The following is a 5913-nucleotide window of genomic DNA, read 5'->3' on the forward strand; positions in this document are numbered from 1 at the left end:
GAATGACCTGCGCAAATGGAACTACTTCTGAGTAGAGCTGCAAAGGATGGGGTGGTCCTAGTAAGTTTCGCAACTGCTGTGCATGGCCCTCTTCCCTCTTGCCGCTTCTGTCTCCAATCTCATGCAGTCAGTCCCATCCCCTCTCACCTTGTTTACAGATGGGATGGGATGGGAACATCTGGGGAGTGTTAAAAGAGAACTCCCCCCCCCCACACACACACACACTCCAGCAGCAGCCTCATTTTTTTTACCACGGCTGGCTTTTTAAAGGGAACGACTTGAGACTCAAGTCTTTTGAGTCGCAAAAACACTCTGGGTAACTTGGAAAGTGCCCCCGATATGACTCGTTTTTAAGTTGAGTCATGGGGGGGCAGAGACTCATGACTCGACTCAAGTCAAGTTGTGTCTGACTTGCCCATCCCTGCTATTTACATGCATGATTTCTCCGTGTCAGACAGGGTGAAAAGTTTGCGTGTTCAGATCTGTCAGTCTGCATTTATCTTTGCTATACATAAAAACAAAATTGGTTTCTCCTAATCTTACAGAAGAGTTGAAATCTGAAGAATCACAGACCCGTCCCAGTGCCTCCTAAACCTACAGCTCCTGGTGATCGCCTCCCACAAAAACCAGCCCAGTGGAGCATGGTATGTAAGAACATAAGAACATAAGAACAGCCCCACTGGATCAGGCCATAGGCCCATCTAGTCCAGCTTCCTGTATCTCACAGCGGCCCACCAAATGCCCCAGGGAGCACACCAGATAACAAGAGACCTCGTCCTGGTGCTCTCCCCTACATCTGGCATTCTGACTTAACCCATTCCTAAAATCAGGAGGTTGCGCATACACATCATGGCTTGTACCCCATAATGGATTTTTCTTCCAGAAACTTGTCCAATCCCCTTTTAAAGGCGTCTAGGCTAGACGCCAGCACCACATCCTGTGGCAAGGAGTTCCACAGACTGACCACGCGCTGAGTAAAGAAATATTTTCTTTTGTCTGTCCTAACCCGCCCAACACTCAATTTTAGTGGATGTCCCCTGGTTATGGTATTATGTGAGAGTGTAAAGAGCATCTCCCTATCCACTCTGTCCATCCCCTGCATAATTTTGTATGTCTCAATCATGTCCCCCCTCAAGCGTCTCTTTTCTAGGCTGAAGAGGCCCAAACGCCGTAGCCTTTCCTCATAAGGAAGGTGCCCCAGCCCCGTAATCAGCTTAGTCGCTCTCTTTTGCACCTTTTCCATTTCCACTATGTCTTTTTTGAGATGCGGCGACCAGAACTGGACACAATACTCCAGGTGTGGCCTTACCATCGATTTGTACAACGGCATTATAATATTAGCCGTTTTGTTCTCAATACCCTTCCTAATGATCCCAAGCATAGAATTGGCCTTCTTCACTGCCGCCGCACATTGGGTCGACACTTTCATCGACCTGTCCACCACCACACCAAGATCTCTCTCCTGATCTGTCACAGACAGCTCAGAACCCATCAGCCTATATCTAAAGTTTTGATTTTTTGCCCCAATGTGCATGACTTTACACTTACTGACATTGAAGCGCATCTGCCATTTTGCTGCCCATTCTGCCAGTCTGGAGAGATCCTTCTGGAGCTCCTCACAATCACTTCTGGTCTTTACCACTCGGAAAAGTTTGGTGTCGTCTGCAAACTTAGCCACTTCACTGCTCAACCCTGTCTCCAGGTCATTTATGAAGAGGTTGAAAAGCACCGGTCCCAGGACAGATCCTTGGGGCACACCACTTTTCACCTCTCTCCATTGTGAAAATTGCCCATTGACACCCACTCGCTGCTTCCTGGCCTCCAACCAGTTCTCAATCCACGAGAGGACCTGTCCTCTAATTCCCTGACTGTGGAGTTTTTTCAGTAGCCTTTGGTGAGGGACCATGTCAAACGCCTTCTGAAAGTCCAGATATATAATGTCCACGGGTTCTCCCGCATCCACATGCCTGTTGACCTTTTCAAAGAATTCTATAAGGTTGGTGAGGCAAGACTTACCCTTACAGAAGCCATGCTGACTCTCCCTCAGCAAGGCCTGTTCGTCTATGTGTTTTGAGATCCTATCTTTGATGAGGCATTCCACCATCTTACCCGGTATAGATGTTAGGCTGACCGGCCTATAGTTTCCCGGGTCCCCCCTCTTTCCCTTTTTAAAAATAGGCGTGACATTTGCTATCCTCCAATCTTCTGGCACCGTGGCCGTTTTGAGGGACAAGTTGCATACCTTAGTCAAGAGATCTGCAACTTCATTCTTCAATTCCTTAATAACCCTTGGGTGTATGCCATCAGGGCCCGGTGACTTATTGATCTTTAATTTATCAATGAGGTCTGAAACATCTTCTCTTTTAACCTCTATCTGACTTAACTCCTCGGTTAGGAGGGGCCGTTCGGGCAGCGGTATCTGCCCGAGGTCTTCTGCCGTGAAGACAGATGCAAAGAACTCATTTAATTTCTCTGCCATCTCTAAGTCTCCTTTTATCTCCCCTTTCCCTCCCTCACCATCCAGAGGGCCAACCGCTTCTCTGGCGGGTTTCCTGCTTCTAACATATTTGAAGAAGCTTTTATTATTCCCCTTAATGTTGCTGGCCATGCGTTCCTCATAGTCTCGCTTGGCCTCCCCTATCACCTTCTTACATTTCTTTTGCCACAGTTTATGTTCCTTTTTATTCTCTTCATTAGGGCAAGACTTCCATTTACGGAAGGAAGCTTCCTTGCCCTTCACAGCCTCTCTAACTTGGCTGGTTAGCCATGCAGGCACTCTCCTGGATTTAGTGGAACCCTTCTTTCTTTGCGGTATACACCTCTGCTGGGCCTCTATTACTGTTGTTTTAAGCAGCCTCCACGCACTCTGGAGAGACTGGACTCTTTTTACCCTCCCTTTCAACCTCCTTCTAACCAGCCTCCTCATTTGAGGGAAGTCCGCCCGTCGGAAGTCAAGGGTTTTTGTTAGAGATTTGCCTGGTATTCTTCCCCCAACGTGCACGTCAAAACGGATCGCAGCATGATCACTGTTCCCCAATGGCTCAGTAACGTTTACATCTCTAACCAGGTCCTGCGTACCGCACAAAATTAAATCCAGAGTCACCTGTCCTCTGGTGGGCTCCGTGACTAGCTGATCTAAGCCACAGTCATTTAGCACGTCAAGAAATCCGGTTTCCTTATCGTGACCAGAACACAAATTGACCCAGTCAATACACAAATTGACCCAGTGAAACACATTTGATTATATATATATATATATATATATATATATATATATATATATATATATATATATATATATATATATATATTTCTGTATTCTACAGCCACATGACTCAATATCACACAGTGGATTTATCCGGAAGCAGGTTACTGGGAGATGTTAATAATAATAGTTTTTGTAATAGGGGACGAAAATAACCCTGAATAGGTTTGTTACGCTCTTACCCTCATGAACCCCCTTCCGTTCAGTGTGGCTTTTTGCAGCACATAATACTTTTTAATGGTTTTTCTTCTTAAAACTGTGCGTGTAAAACTGTGTCTTCATTTGTGCTTCAGGAAAAACAATATCTTACATCCCTGCGATTCAATCAGATTTGGCGCTCCAACAGTTAAGCAGTTAAGATTTGGGGGGGAAAAATGTATTTTACATCGCAAAGGTCATTTTATGATAACACATTAGGGGGCATATTTTTGGTACAATGTGCATGAACTGAACTGCGTGATTCCCATTAGTTGTAATGGGAGTTTCACAACTAAATCTATGTCCATTTTGCTGGAAAAATTTTTTTTGTTAGATGTACTTCTTTATAGCAGGGGAAAAAAATCACTTCTAATGAGTTTTTCCACCAGTGTCTGTCCCCCTAGCTTCGAAGTGAAGCGTGTTTGTATATATGGTTGAAGAAAATGGAATTATGATTTTAATTTTTGAGTGATTTGCTTTTGGAAAAATGGATGCGCGTCAACTCCAACAATAAGGACACTGTCAGCATTGTTTCTGCAGCAACCGTAAGCAGTGTGAAATGTACATTTGCAAAGGGAGCGCGAGCCGGCAAATAACGGCTATTCTCGTTTTTGAAAAATTAAACATTTCAGGGCAATTTATGTTTTTTTGTTGAGCACTCTGCTATTCAGTGAACAGCTCAGGAAGGGTGCCGATGCTCGTAGCTCTTGGAAAATGCTATTTGGCTTGGTAGAGGGGTCCCTGCTGACTGTTCTGGAGGCTGTTTGAGAGGTAGAGCTCAAGGGAATTGCAGCACAAGGCTAGATTAGCTGGAGCCCTGATCATGCCCGTAAACTGAAAGGAAATGTGCTCAGCCATGAAAAGGGTGGGGACATTTCTTAGCCTCCCTCCCCCCAAATAGAACCACCTTCAATCCCCACCTGCAATATGGCACTAAATTTACATGATTGACAGAGCAATTCTAAGGTCCTCTTCTACTGGCGCTGTAACCACTGCACTGACTTAAAGTGTTGCAAACATGCCACAAAACATGTTTGCGGCTACTCTAGAGCAAGCAGAACTGGTGGAAAGGCCTGCGCTGGCCACATCGCTTCACCCAAAGGGCGGTGGCAGAGGTAACTACTCCACTGAGCAGCACAGAGTGCGGGCGGCAAGAGGGTGGAATGGAGGTGAGGAGGGGTGTAATGGGGTGGGGAGGGCAGACCAGGGAGTGGGACAGGCCTTGGAAGGGGTAGGATCAGTGGAGGAGGCACCAGCGATTTAGCTTGCGCAGATCTGAGTAATCCCATTGGGCAGGCTGGAGCGTTACATGGGGTAAGGGGAAAAAATATCCTTTTCCCTTTAGTAGACCTCCAACCGCCTCCTAATCTGTGCTGGACACGGCGTAGGCCAGGGACGTACAACTCATTTCATAAGGAGGATGAAGTTAGCTTTGATGTAGCCTACTGAGGGCCGGAGGTGACATCATTAAGCAAGAAGTGACATCATAAAACAGTTGATGGTCAGATTTCAGCACTTGGTTCTCACATAGAAACTCATGAGTTGCAAATGACAGAAGAGAAAATCTGCACATGTTCATATTTTCAAGATATGAGAGAGCCCAATGATCAAGCTGTGAGAGCCCAATTATAATGGGGGACGGATAAATTGCTTCCGGAGACCACATTCAGCCCACAGGCTTTATGTCTGACATCCTTGCAGTAGGTCTGAGGCCCCGCTGTGGCAGCTCAGGTTAGGATTGACTGTGAGGCAGTTTGCTCCCCCTGCATTTCAAAACAGATGGCTTAAATTAAGTATAAAAAACAATAAAAAGAGCAGGCAGAAGAATTAGATAGACAGCATAGTGCAGTGGGCAGAGTGCTGGGCTAGATCCAGGGAGCCCTGATTATACGGATATCCCTCAGCCATGAAGCTTACTTGGGTGATTTGGTGCCAGTAATCAATCTAGCCTACCTCAAAGGGTTGTTGTGTGACTGAAGAAGGAGGGAAGGGGGAGAAATCGTAAGTGGTGGGGGGCAGGAAAAGAGATCATAAAACAACACGTTCACCCAGAGTCAGTAATGAAAATGTCAGGAAATAAGACAGAATTCAGCTGAAACCCAAAGATCACCTTTCCTCAATCTGCAGCAACTGTTACCCTGCACATGCCCGCTCTCGTCTGATCTCGGAAGCTAAGCAGGGTCAGGCCTGGTTAGTGCTTGGATGGGAGACCGCCTGGGAATACCGGGTGCTGTAGGCTTATACCATAGACTTTCAAGACTGAAGGTCGCCAACCATTTTTTTGATCGGTTGACTTGTGCAAACAAAGTCTGAGTGCAGCCAGGGCAGGGGAAGAGGCCAATGAGAGAACATCTCTACTAATTGAGCTGCAAAGACCAGGGATTAGCCATCCCCTGAGCATCTATTTCCCCCAGGCTCCACCTGTGGAGCACAGCGCGTCACTTCCCCAG

At 46.4% G+C, this 5913-nt stretch overlaps 1 pseudogene; it reads left to right on the top strand.

Moving 5' to 3' along the window:
- The first annotated feature begins 5582 nt into the window (after window positions 1-5582).
- Window positions 5583-5702, top strand: LOC136660799 (5S ribosomal RNA; annotated as a pseudogene).
- The last annotated feature ends 211 nt before the right edge of the window (window positions 5703-5913 follow it).

Source organism: Tiliqua scincoides, chromosome 9, assembly GCF_035046505.1.
Source record: "Tiliqua scincoides isolate rTilSci1 chromosome 9, rTilSci1.hap2, whole genome shotgun sequence".
Classification (NCBI taxonomy): domain Eukaryota; kingdom Metazoa; phylum Chordata; class Lepidosauria; order Squamata; family Scincidae; genus Tiliqua; species Tiliqua scincoides.